The following is a 13,990-nucleotide window of genomic DNA, read 5'->3' as shown; positions in this document are numbered from 1 at the left end:
ACTTCCTTTGAAAATATATTAGAGCTGGTGTGGTGCACAGTCTGTTGCCAAGTATGAGAACAGCAATGCTGCCAGATGGTTATATATTTGACACCACTCACTCTGGATTAGCTTTTTGGGTCCTGTAGAGAAACTTCCTCAGCATGCTTAAGCAGCCAATTGGTAGACGAGGTGATCTTCTGTCAATATGAAGTTCATTACTCTGTTTTATAGTTCTTAATATTGACTTTGTGCAAAGGGTTTGCACAGTAAACAGTGGCATTTTGAAAAAAATGATTGCTATGCAGAGATACATTCAAATCATGGAAAGAAAGACACAGTGAAATCAACAGTGGCTTTTTGGAGGAATTCTGCTAAAAAACATGAGAGCTAAGCAGACATTCAGTTCATTTGGCTCATGGAAGGGTAGACGCTGATGTTTTTCTTTCATCTTGCAAAACCAGATAAATGCTATTTTTATGTCATTTTCTTATTTGAGATTTCTGTAGATGCATGTAAACAACCTTAAGGTGAAAGAATTGTCCCCATTTTTCCTCAACAAATACTCACCTATACGGCGATAAATTTGTGCCCCAAACTCACAGGAGAATCACCCCCTCGTCTTATTTCCGCAGTCACGCAGCAGATGGAGGGGACAAAGGAGCCATTTGCATGGGGGGGACTTGGTAGGAGGATGGGCAGCTGCGCCTCCCCCCAGCCTGCACCCTGCCTGTCGCGCCTGGAACCTAGGTGGAGGCAGGGCATGGGGGTCAACCTGTCCACTGGTGCTCCCCCACACCCTCTCAGAGTCCTCCACGCGCACACCCCGCCACAGTCCTGCCACCCGCAGGGGCAAGGAGCAGAGCGGGGGCGTCCTGGGTGTGCCGCCACTGCCAGACCAATGGAGGGCAGGGAGCGCACTGGGATCATCCTGTGCTGCTCCCTGCCAGGTGCTCCCCGGCGCCTCCCTCCTTTCCCTGAGTGCTCCCTGCTCTCAGTTGGTCCAGCAAGCAGCGGCAGTAGCCAGGACATGCCCGCTCCGCTCCCTGCCCCCACAGGCAGCAGGACTGTGGCAGGGAGTGCAGATGGAGGGCTGTGAGAGGCAAGGGAGCATCGCTGGTAGGCTGCCCTCGCATGCCCTGCCCCCTCCGGTGCTCCTCCAAGGCTCCAGGCGCAACTGGCCGGGTGCAGGCTGGGGGGAGGCACAGCTGCCCATCCTCCTACTAAGTCCCCCCCACCCAGGTGCAAATGGCTCCCTTCGTCTGCTTGGGTGACTGCCCCGCATGCCCTGGCTCCTCCGGCTACAGGAATGATGAGGGGAGCCGCTGGGTGCAGGCTGGCAGGAGGTGTAGCTGCCAGGAACTCCACATGAGGCCCGGAGGCGCTGCTGCCCTTCCTCCACAGAGGGTCTACTTCCAAGTAAATCAGGTGCAACTATGTGCAGCTGCACTTGCTCAGTCACTCCTTGTTGCTTGTCTCTCTACTGCGAACTGAATGGCACACTCCCAGTTGTGTGTTCTATGTTGTGTGTTCTACATAGAGCCTTTGGCTTAAGGCACCAGGCACTTTAAAAGAGGATTTCATTAATGGTTCTACTGGGATGCTGTTTCCAGCATACAATCCTAGGCTTGTCTACTCAGAAGTAAGTCCCATTAAAGTCAATGAGGCTTACTCCCAGGAAAGTGTGGATGGGATTGTGGCCTTACTCTGATAGTCTTTACAAATGGTTGTTAAGAGTACAATTTTAAGAATTAGTGAATAAAAATGTATCTTATGATCTATGAGATAGATCATAGTTTTTAATAAATTAGACTATTTTTAATACTGTTTTTGCTATACTATGTATATATAGAATAGCAAAAACAGTATTAAAAATAGTGTATGTATGTATGTATACATGTATGTATAGATGTATACATACTATGTATGTATACTGTGTTTTTAATACTATGTTTTTAATAAATTAGTGACTGTACAGTTCTTAGGTAACAATTACTGGTAGGTTATTTTTCAGGATCTGGCTCTGCTAAAATCAGACAAAATTAGTCAGACTCAGACACCCCCCTAAGTTTAACCCCTGACTTATCCAAGGGTCATATAAAATCCCATGATTTTTTAAAATCAAAGCCTACCCTCGACTTATCTGTGGGATCGACTTATAGGTGAGTATCTGCGGTGCGTTCTGATATGCTTCTTAATAATTCCAGTAATAATTATGCTGTGGCAAAAGGCCTGAGGAGGTGGCAAAATCCTCAGGGCCTGGGCTTCCAGAGAGCCCAGGGCATGACAACAAATTTATTACTAAATTTGGCTACGTCAGTCTCATTCTCGTTTCCACTACAGCAGAGAGTTATCCTTAACAAACTACAAATAGCGCTGAGATTTCTTTACAAACTACAGTTCTCCCAGAATGTACTGGGGGAATAGAAATGCATTGAAAGTGGATTAAGGGCCCAGTCATGAACTCCCTCAGCATCGGCACTGGGTGTTACAAAGGTGCCATAAGGCATGTGCGTGGCACCGGAGAGGAGAGGCTGCCAGTGCTGGTGCAAATCTTCACGTGTAAAAATGTAGGGAAATTTATGAAGGGGGGACAATCTTGTCTCTTTCCTCAAGCTCTATGCCAGCTCTCAGCGGCCCTGCCTAGCAAATATATGGTGAAAGGCCCATGAAAATTTTCAATTTTGACTCAAGTGACATAACTTTTTAGAAGTGAGTTTTTTTTTATCTAAATGTGCCCAATTCAATGTGTCCAATCCTATGCTAATGGAACATACATTTGACAGGCATAATGTGCTTTGCAGCTGTCGCAAATGCGACACTGCCAGAGTGTGCAGCCTGGCCTCCACCACAAGTGGCGAGCCACAAAGACAAACCATGGATACCTGCTAGTGCAGGTAAGGCTGCGCAAAGGTTCGGAGGGAGGCAGAGAGGGGTTGAATGGGGCAGGAGTGAGAAGAATGGGGAGGAGATCAGGTGTAATGGAGAGTGGATCAGGCCTGGGAAGGTGTCCGCCAAATCCTAACCCTCTTCCTGAGCCTGAACCACTTTCACAGGTCAACATGGACATTTCTAACCCTGATTCAGTCTTTCCAGTGTGTAAGCAGAAACTGTGATGCATATGCAGATGAATGGGTGGCATAGTTCTGCTTAGCAACAGAAAGAGCAAAGGAGAACCAAGAACATGTGAGTTGCTAGTAGAAAGAAAGAATAGCCAGCAAAGGGTAGCCTCTACCCTCTTTAGTTTCTTCCAGTTCAAGCATCAAGAACAAAATGATGTGGCATACTTCCATGTGTCCTAGGTCTAGGCAGGCTCTCCCCCAATACATCCATATTTAGTGCTTGTCTGCAGAGACAAGTGCTCAGTGGCATCACTAGGGTTTGTGTCACCTGGTGCAGGAGGCCAGTGTATCACCCCATGCTGTGGGCGGGGCAACACCCTGGGGGGTGAGTGTGGTGATATACCACTGCCTTACCCCCGGTGTTATTTTTGGCTATACCTTTTGATAGAATAGAGATATTTCAACATGGTTTGTTTGCATGAAATTATGCATAAACTGATATTATATATATAATATGTATATGACGTTTTATGTGTATAATATATTTATGTGTGTGAGTGTGTGTGTGTGTATAAATCATATATATATCATATGATAGTATTATTTGAAAATATTAATTGCTTACACAGGAAATTGACATTCTTCCAAAATTAGAGGTACCTTTACAAAAGAAAGGATATTCTTCACATTGGCAAGAAACACTCAGCATTAGGTCTTTTGCCCATCTGAGTATTCCAAACCACAGACTCAGGGCTTGACCACTGAATCTACTTATTCCCAACACCCGCATGCCCTTCCTTCATGGCCCAATGCTAAATTTATCTTTCTTGTATGCTTATCACTAAATGCCATACTTGTTTGCCAGCCAATAATGCTTCTTCAAATAAGGAAAAGCACACATCTTTTTCAGTTTTGTGTTTACCTGTGATGCTTTTTCTTATGATTCAGACATTAATAATAGTCAAATGCAGACCTGAAGATGTCTCATATAGCAGCTGGGAGACTTGGGCATAAAGCAAACTTTATTAGGTATTTGACGTTGTCTTCTCACATGCCCTCTGGGCTCTGACTGTAAACTATGAAATGATTTATATGCACAGTAACTTAAGTGATAAAAGAATCTTCTTTGCATATTGCCAGTCCAAATAACATACTTCTGGTTCAGTACTGCAAAGGAAAATTGTGCTGTTCTTGGGAAAACACTAGCAAGATGACCACAGTCATCCGGATGTCTCAATAATGATTTTACATAATTATGTTGATTTTGTTTAGTCATCTATAATTCTAGTTGCTTAAACAGTAAGCATTGCTGGTGCCAGGCTGTTGGAGACCCTGGAGCAAGGCCCTGAATTGGGTCCTCCATGATGCTCTTGCAAACTCCTGATAGTGCTTTGGGTACTACTCTGGCCACCACTCCTGGTTAAGTGGGAGTGCACCCTTGGCCACTGTCCAACCTCACCTTCTGACACTACCCCCTAGGTTAGGGGCTGTACATGGTCCCTATAGCACAGGGATGTCCAAAGTTTTTGGCAGGAGGGCCACATCATCTTTCTGACACTGTGTCGGGGGCTGGGTGGAAAAAGAATTAATTTACATTTAAAATTTGAATAAATTTGCATAAGTTTACATAAATGAATATATTAAAGATGAATTTATATGAATGATTGAAGGTCTTGCAATAGCTCAAGGCCTATAAAAGGCCTTGCACAAAGCAAGGCTGGCCTTTCCTTTGCTGCCGCTACTGTATCACAGATGTGGAACAGCAAGCAGTGGAGGTAGCCCTTATCCCACAGCTCACGCAAGAGGTCAAGCAGTCACCCTCATGCTGAGAGCAGTTGCGTCGGGTCAGTGTGGGCTCCAACAAATCTCTGGAGGGCCAGAGGCTCATTGGAGACTGGGGGCTCCCTGAGGGCCGCATTGAGAGGCCTCAAGGGCCGCAAGTGGCCCCAGGGCCGGGGTTTGGGCACCCCTGCTATAGCACGTAGTAAGGACCAGCACAATACAATGAGCGGAACAGTTCCTTAATCCCAGTCCCAAACCCAATTTGCCACCTGAAATGACTGTCCCATTGCAGTACTGGATATGAATGAAATACAAGAATTATAACAGCAGCACAATTGGCCTGCAAAACAGTCTTGGGTTGCCCCCAGTGTATGTTTAAAAAGATATGAATGATCAAATTCACACATGCAGATTTTTCACCCAGTTCAGATGCTCCAACAAGCTATATTGGACTATCAGAAAGGGAGGAGGAGGCAGAACATGCTGACTCTTTCAGTTCATGGTCCCAATCCACCAGGCTCCAGAAAACCATTTAGGGGTTGCAAAGAATTTAAAGTTGCAATGGAAAATGCTTAACAAAGGTGACTCTTCCGTCTCTGACCACATCAGGAGAATTTCTCTCTCCTTTTTAAAATAACAATATAACGAGTGAGTAGGGTAGTATCTAAGGTTAATGAAAGATGAAAAAGGTAGGAACTTACATATAACCTTACGCCTTAGAAGTGGACACAGGTTGGTCCATTCAGAGACAGATTTGAAGAGGATTACGTGTAATTGCTATACATTCAACATGTTTTATTGCTAATTCCCTGCAGCATCATTCTTTTGGTACTATTTGTTAGATGGGAACAATGCATTAAAAAGCAAACAAACGAGAAATAACTAAAATGTCCATTGGGAGGGCCAGCTCTAGTTTCTTGCTTGTAAGACCAGTTTGATAATTCCCAATAAAGCCAATGGTCAGAACAATTTCTTTGCCTGAAGCTTGGTTGGCCAGGAAACAAAAGGTTTCCACCCAAGTTTCCAATATACAGTGCATATTGTATGATGACAAAGGAATCAGGAGGAAAGAAAGACACCTGCAAAATGAGCACTAATCTGCGTAAGAGTCTAAGCAATGTGCACAAGGAGAGGCGTGTGAAAGTGTGGTTCTCTCCCTAGTGATATCTTACCTGTTTCAAATTGACCTTCTCCTTTTACAACATGAGCACAGCAGGGATTTGCCTGGCCGCAGAGGAAACCAGCAGAGGCAGCCAGGGGAGTGAGCATCACCAGCAGGATTACAATTCCCACACATGTTATATTAGCAGCTCAAATGAATGTTTTATTCCAGTCTACATTTTGCATTTGATCCTATTACCGGTGCCCTTGAGAGAGCACTGAAAGTGGGAAGGATTTCTAGTGCCCGTCTCTCTGTGTGGGCAAGGGTGTGCTTGGATATTTCCCTTCCCTTTGCTGTTGAACAGGGCAGCAAGGGTGGAAGGCAGGATCATACCCAGAGGAGCTGGAATCTTAGCCAGTCAGAACTTCTTTGGGATTCCCCTCTCCTTTCAAGCCACCATAGGGAAGAGAGGAGTTTCCAAGCAGACCCTGATTTCCAAAACATATGGTGTTAGGAATCAAGACAGTCTTCAAGTTGCATCCTTTGACCTTGACATGTGAACCCTCTTCTAATATATGGGGGCTGTTTGCAGTTTCTCAAAAGTGAGGGCAATCTTCTCTACACCCGCTCAATAAAATACTTATTTATATTGATATGCATATGAGATAGCTAGAAAGAAAGTACAATGCTAATTATACAATCCAACATAGAGTTAGGCATGCTTGAGCCCATCAGTTTTTCAACAGTTTTATATTCACCTTTCTCTGGATTGTAGCTTGCAAATATAGGCCTCTACTCAGTTATGTGTATTTAAATAGGATTTATAGGATTGCAGTTGCAATGTGGTACAACTTTTAATGTAACATAGTTATGCAAAATAGTTTTGCCTTTTGGCATCATTAATCTACTTGCCTGAGCTCTGCAAAATCTATGGAATGTCCATTTTTGCCTTTGATCTGCCAAACTTTTGAACAGCTAAGAGTTTTCCCATAACTAATAAGGCATTGTTATACACATGGCCAAAATAGCAGAAAACGGATACATTTCCATGTTCCTTCTTCCTTGAATGGCAAAACTGAATTGTCCTTATTATGGCCTAAGATCCTCTTTTTATCCTCCCTTTCAATTAGTATGTTTGTTCAACGTCAAATTTCTTTTGCCTTTCAAGTGGCATATAGTAGTAGCAGCAGCTCTTACTACACAACTATGAATGTGCTCTCAAGATCTGCAGTGCCTGTGTTAAGTGTGACAAGTTAGTTGCTGCGGGAGGACTTCCTTCCACTCCTAAATGAAGTATGTAATCCTGCCAATATCAGTGAATCATAGAAATAGAAAGGAACGTAATGGATCACTTAGAGCAGGAATCTCATAATCTGCCATTGTAAGGCCCTTGGCAAGGCAAGCAATCTGTGCTTGCCTCTGCCACCTATAGGTTTCTGCCACCAGTGCAAAGCTTCGGAGTCTGCAAGTGGGTGACATTGGCCACTAAGTTGGCAGTAGGGGTGGATTGGGGGAAGATCAGGGGTGAATAGGGGTGGGGAATAGGTCAGCCACAGCAGTTTGGGGGTGGGAGGGGGTGGATCTTGGTGCCAGCTGTGCAGACTGGACCCTGCCCCCCTTCTCAATCCAGACCTGCCCCCAGCTAAAGAGTTGGACTATCTCTGAGTAGACACTTTGGGGACCAGGCAGCCACTGGAGTGGTTATTGAAAATGACCTTTGCTTACCTCTCCTGGGATGGTCTCCTGCCAGGTCATAGTATGCAGCACATGTTGTTGTCAGGAGCACTTCATGCTTTGTACAGGTTGAATAGGATTGGGCTGCCAACTTCCCACCCCAGGATTGTTTCACATGTATTATGTTCACCACTTGATCACTTCAACATTAAGTGATGTGTGTGTGAATGAGCCATCACATATAGCAGTAGTTTTCAAACTCTCTAGGAGAGTTTGCACCGCTGTAAGTCCTTGCAGGGGTGGGGGGAATGCAGCAGGGATGGGGGGAAGGCGACGATGTGATTCCCAGGGTCGCATTGCTCATGGGGCTGCAGGGACTGGGATGCACTCACCAGTCCCTGCAGCAGCCATCCTGGGGTGCAGGGAGCCCTGGGCAAGCACCTGCAGGGCTCCCCAGCTGGTTGGAAGTGAAAGTTGAGCTATTGAGCTGCACTTCCAGTTTTGCGGAAGTGGAGCGTGATTGCTCCACTTTCACTTCTAACAAGCTGGTGAGCCTTGCAGGTGCTTGCCCAGGGCTCCCTGCACCCCCGACAGGGACTGGTGAATGCAGCAGTGGGGCTGCTGCAGGGACTGGTGAGTGCATCCCAGTCCCTGCAGCCCTCCTGAGTAGCACGATCGCGTCGCTGCCTCCTCCCTGCCTCCCCACTGCCCCTGCCCCTTAAGGGGAAAGAGGCCAAGGTCTTCGGGCTGGGGCGTTGAGACGCCCCAGTTTGAAAACTACTGACATATAGAACTTTCCTATCACATCAGCTTGGCTCAGGCAATTATTCAGTAGAGGTAATTCACATATTCATCTGTGAGTTAGCAATTAAAAATTTAAGTAAAGATATGATGAGAAATGATGCATATGCATGTAGGAACATATCTCAAACATATCCTGCCTTAAAACCACCTATGACAGCTACATGCCTGATAAAAGTAGTTTTATGTCTTTTAGGTAAAACTCAGGAATCAGGAATGTATGTCTATGAATTGGAAAGCAGAATAAATATTTATTACAACCTACTGTAAAATTCTGACACTTATCTTTACTGGAGCAGTTGTGGGATCAAAGAACTTCATTGAGTTTGAGACAGAGTTCTATCAATATAAAGGATATCTTGCAAAATTGTATTCTGGCATCAGATGGCAATGGGGTTTAATTGAGTGTTTCTCTCTACACCAGTGGTTCTCACACATTTAGCACTTTTTAGAATAAGAATCTGTCAGGACCCACCAGAAGTGATGTCATGACCAGAAGTGACATCATCAAGCAGGAAAATTTTTAACACTCCTAGGCTGCAATCCTACCCACACTTACCCAGGAGTAAGCCTCATTTATTATCATTGTTAAAAGAATATTCATAGTAGCTTGTTAAAAATACATTTCCCCAAGTGCAGAATATACCATGGTAGCATCAAGTCTAGTATATTTAGCATTAAATATTGAAATGAATGGGGACCCACATGAAACCTGACCCTGTCCTGTCCTGACCCACAGTTTGAGAAACACTGCTCTATAGCATCACAACTTGCTACTATTGTCAGCTGATGAGGATTTTTGGCTGTTTCTCATGTTCCGACCAAGATTTCTCTTGGAAAGACTTACGACCCATTTCTGTGGGCCAATTACAACAGAACTTGCATTTTGCTCTCTTGAAGGCACAGTGACAACACAAACATTGCACCACTGCTGGGCCATTTGGACTTGCTGCCTGCCACCATGGATCCTGGGCCATGCTGACCCAGGTAAGTTGGCAGCAATGTGTGTTGTGCGTGGAAAGGGGGTGGGCCAGGAAAGGGGTGGGGAGAGGGTGGGCAGCAGACTGGACGGGGTTGATCCCGACAACAACAACTTGTGTTGGAATCCTATCCCCTTTTTTTCCAACTTGCCCTGCCCTTTCTTCCCTAAGACTTATGTCAGCTACATAGAAGCCCTACCCAGAGGTAAGTATAATGGTTTTACTTAGCCTTCTGATTGCTCCCCCAACATTGGATGCAGTGCTACTCTATCAGTAAGGCATCTGCCCATCATGGACAATGGTGGGGGTTAGGGTTGGACTGTTAAGGGGTGGGCTTTGTTAATGGTTTCTTTGATATCTGGAAGACTTTTTTCTGGCACATAGGTTGGTGGTGGGGCATCCCCTGCAGTGTGTGCTTTGGTTTCTTTATATTTCTTTACCCAGTGTGTAATTAATCGGTGGAACTCCTTCCCATATGATGTAGCAATGGCACCTGGCCCAGGTGCCTTTAAAAGGGGATGGGACAGATTTATGGAGGAAAAGTTCATTACAGGTTACAAGCCATGATGGGGATATGCAGCCTCCAGCTTTTAGAGGTAGGATATCTCTGAATGCCAGATGCAGGGGAGTGGCATCAGGATACAAGTCTCTTGTTGTCTTGTGCGCTCCTTGAGCATCTGGTGGCCACTGTGAGATAGAGGAAGCTGGATTAAATGGGTCTTTGGCCTGATCTGGCAAGGCTATGTTCTTATGTTGCTTCGTTCTTTTTTTTTTCTTTTTTTTTTGAGTCATCATGATTTTATTGCTCCCTTACAACCAGTTCCCACTTGTGACGTACAATACACTACATCCTTTCCAAGATGTCAACATCCTTAAACTTTGGTGCCTCAGACTGGGAGGAATAGACCAGAAGAGTGATAGATAAGCAGGTTGCTAGTTATAAAATCTTGAACACTAAAAAAGTTGACACAGTTTTAAACAGCATTTATGTTCTGTATGACAGCTTCACCTCCTTAACAGATTATATAGATTAATATCCAGGAAACACATCATTCTCAGAAATTTTGCAGCTTAGGGCCCAATGCTATCCAATTTTCCAGTGCCAGGGCTGCTGTGCCAATGGGCTATGCACTGTTTCCTGTGTTGGGGAGGCAGTCACAGAGGCATCCTCAAGATATGGGATCATTTTCCCCCTTACCTTGGGGCCTCATTGCAGCTGCACTGTTGCTGGAAAGCTGGATAGGATTGGACCCTTAGTAAACTACCATGCGTTTCATACCTATGTAGTTTGTCCGTACTTCTGTGCCACATTCTGCATTTGTCCTTATTGCATTTCATTTTGTTGAAAAATCTAACCAGCCCTCCAGTTTATTTCGATGAATTGATAAGGGTGGGGAAGCTTTTGAGGTTTTGAGGCATTCTAGGAAGTCTTCACCAGGTCTCTGTTACTGAAGAATTTTATAAGAACAGTCTCTATTTCTTTGTTCATGTTTTAAATGAATATTCTAAGCAGAAGACTTAGCACAAATATGTGGGGAATTTGACCTGATGCCTATATGCAATCCAATATGATCATGAGCCCACTTGTTGTCTGTGCCTGGTTGCTTTGATTCACAATTCAGTAATTTCCTTGCAAGGAGATAATTGCCTGAAATTCTGAGAGCAACAGGTGTTTATATGCCCACTTCCAAGATGTGGATTCATAACCAATTGCACAGACTAACTGGAGTTGCAATATGACATCATTATTTGAAACTATGAAATTCTGTTTCTGAGAATCTGTCTCATCGTGTTGGTAAAATTCTTCCGCACTTGATGGGTCCCTTCTTGTTGCCTGACCCATTTTCCAGTTATGTTTCCTGTTATTTATTAATGTGAAGTCAGAGATTCAGAGTTTTCTGCTGAAAATATTATGATTTCACGCTTTGTGGAGGAAGCTTAACATTCAAATTACTTGTAATATGAGCACTGGGAAGGAGAGCAAACTGTATGAGCATGGGAAAAGATTACGGGAAAGCCATTTCGAAGGCAGACTTTTGTTCAGGCCAGAGAAGATGGTAATAAGAAGATGGGTACAGTAGGGTGTAAAATCTGGTGATACTGAGAAAAACTGGAAGAAACAATGTGAAACACAAAGGACACAATTCAGTAAAAAGATTTATGTTCCCAAGTACACACTGGATTGTCACTCACGTCTGCATTTTCCTTGAAATAGACCCTTCTCTTAACATGCATAGAAAGCACTTTTCCACTGCAGCAAATGTATGTGCTTATTCAGGCATGACAATGTTTGATTCAAAAAGCAAAGCTAAGCCCCTACAGGACCAGCATTCATGGCTGGTTTGCTGTTTCTGGTTTTGGGGGTCACATTTCCAGATCTCTTGAGACTCCAGCCCTGAGATTCAGAGGCAGAGCTTCAACAATAAGTCAGATGAAGGGTACAGAACCTCATACTGTAGAGCAGTGATTTTCATCTGTTTTATCTCATGGCACACTGACAAGGTACTAAAATTGTCAAGGCACACCATCAGTTTTTGACTATTGACAAGGCACATCATGCTGTTGGTGGGGGACTCATATCCCTAATGGTCCTATTAATAAATGGCCCTCCAACAAACTCCCACAAGCACACCTGGGGACCGTACGTGGCACACCAGTGTGCCACAGCACAGTGGTTGAAAATGGCTGCTGTAGAGCAAGTGAATGTCACCTGATGGATTGCAGAGTAGAGCCTGACAGTGATCGGTAGCTCAGGTGCGGAGTCTGATGAACCAGAGAACTGAGTGAACGGCAGAAACTTTTAAGGCAAGTGCAATATAGTCTCCCTTCTTGATAACTTACTTCTTACCCCTTAACACTTTCATATGGGTGCCCTGAGGGAGTCATCCCACCACCCCTACAGTCTTTTGGTGATAGAAGCCAGGTAGTCCTTCTTTTCTCCCTGCTGAGACAGAGACTTCTCACTGAAGTGGCTGACTTGAATCTGGACTGCACAATGCAGACTGTAGCTGGAGGTTCTCATGACAGCTTTTCCCTGCATCCTCCTTCCCTTCAAATAGAAACTGACATGTCAGGGAGAGTGGCAGAAGCCTTCTCCCTGACATTTAATTTTCTATGTGGAGAGAATTTCCATGTGTGGAGGAGGAACATTCAGTTGCCTGAGCTGTCACTTTAAGTCTGCAGCCAGAAAGAGTTTTTCCTTGTCTGTTGAAATGCAGACCAGAAGCTAGCACTGGGAGAAAGTATTGTGGTCCCCCTGAGATGCTGGGCTATTGGAATCTGCAGAAAAGTGCTGTTGTTCTCTTACCAATCAGGGTGGAAAGGATTCCACACTAGATACTGGGTCATTTGAAAATGAACGTGGGCCCAGTCCTATCCAACTTTCCAGCTCCGGTGTAGCCACAGTGCAGCCCTGTGGTAAGGGAACACATATTCCTATACTTTGAGGAGGCGCAAGTGACTGCCCCTCCATTGCAGGGTGCAGTGCACACCCCACTAGCACAACTGCAACAGCACTGGAAAATTGGATAGGATTGGACCCTGCATTATTTTTGTGTGTAAGTACGTAAAAGAAGCATAAAGGCTGAATACTAGCAAAGTATTTATTATAACTGCAAACTAAATATCAGTTAAATCTTCACATACATTATTAATGGACAACTCAATCCTATCCAGGGATGGCAGCCCTGTTGACACCGCCTCTGCTGCATGTTCTGAGCTGGCCAGGGACCAGGCAGTGACAGAGAGGTCAGTAAAAATATTTTATACTTATCTACTCTATCACTGCCTGGTCCCTAATGGGCCTATTTGGATCTGCACCAGCAATTTTGCTGGTGTAAATCTGAATTTACACCAAGGGGTTGTGCTGAGCCCATGCCGGGATCATAGGATATTGGTAGCTCCATTTCCACTGATATCTGCCTTGGCCCGCCCTTGACACTTTTCTGGCCCAGCGTGACCCCACCCAGTTCCTCCCCCAAACTGCTTTCTCTGCCACCTCACCTGGACTGGCAGAATGTCTGGATGATTTTGGTGTGTGCACAAGAGATGGCAGTCTTGAGATGCACTGTCATAAATGGCCCTTAAGATTGGACCACCAGTTGTCTATGATCAATAGGTAAAGGTATTCGAAAATGGTGTTTTTACCTTACTCAAAAGTAAGCCCATTGTGTTCAGTAAGACTTAGGCTATAATCCTATTTAGAAACAAACACATCTACCAATAGGTATAAAAGTGTACTACACTTTGCGAAGATTATAGATGGGAGCCCTGAGTATCTAGAATTCTATAAATGATGTGGGAAAAAGTTTATCGGTGCAACCCCTATGCATGCTTACTTAGAATTAAGTACCACTGCATTCAGTGTGACTTACTCCCAGGTTAGTATGCATAGGATTGTGACTTAAGAATGGATTTATTGTTAAGCTCTTCAATTTGCAAATAGATGCTAGATTTTCCCCATCACCTGACTTCAGAAGGCAATAAAGAACATTTCCATTTTATCATTAAATGTTACTTTTTCAAGCCACAAGCCAGTATCCAAAGAACTACTTTAAGCAAACCCAAGGACTTGAGCATGCCTAGCAAGATTTTTGACATTTTTTCTGACC

The sequence above is a fragment of the Tiliqua scincoides genome, chromosome 1 (assembly GCF_035046505.1).
Source record: "Tiliqua scincoides isolate rTilSci1 chromosome 1, rTilSci1.hap2, whole genome shotgun sequence".
Classification (NCBI taxonomy): Eukaryota; Metazoa; Chordata; class Lepidosauria; order Squamata; family Scincidae; genus Tiliqua; species Tiliqua scincoides.
This window is presented reverse-complemented; position numbering follows the sequence as displayed.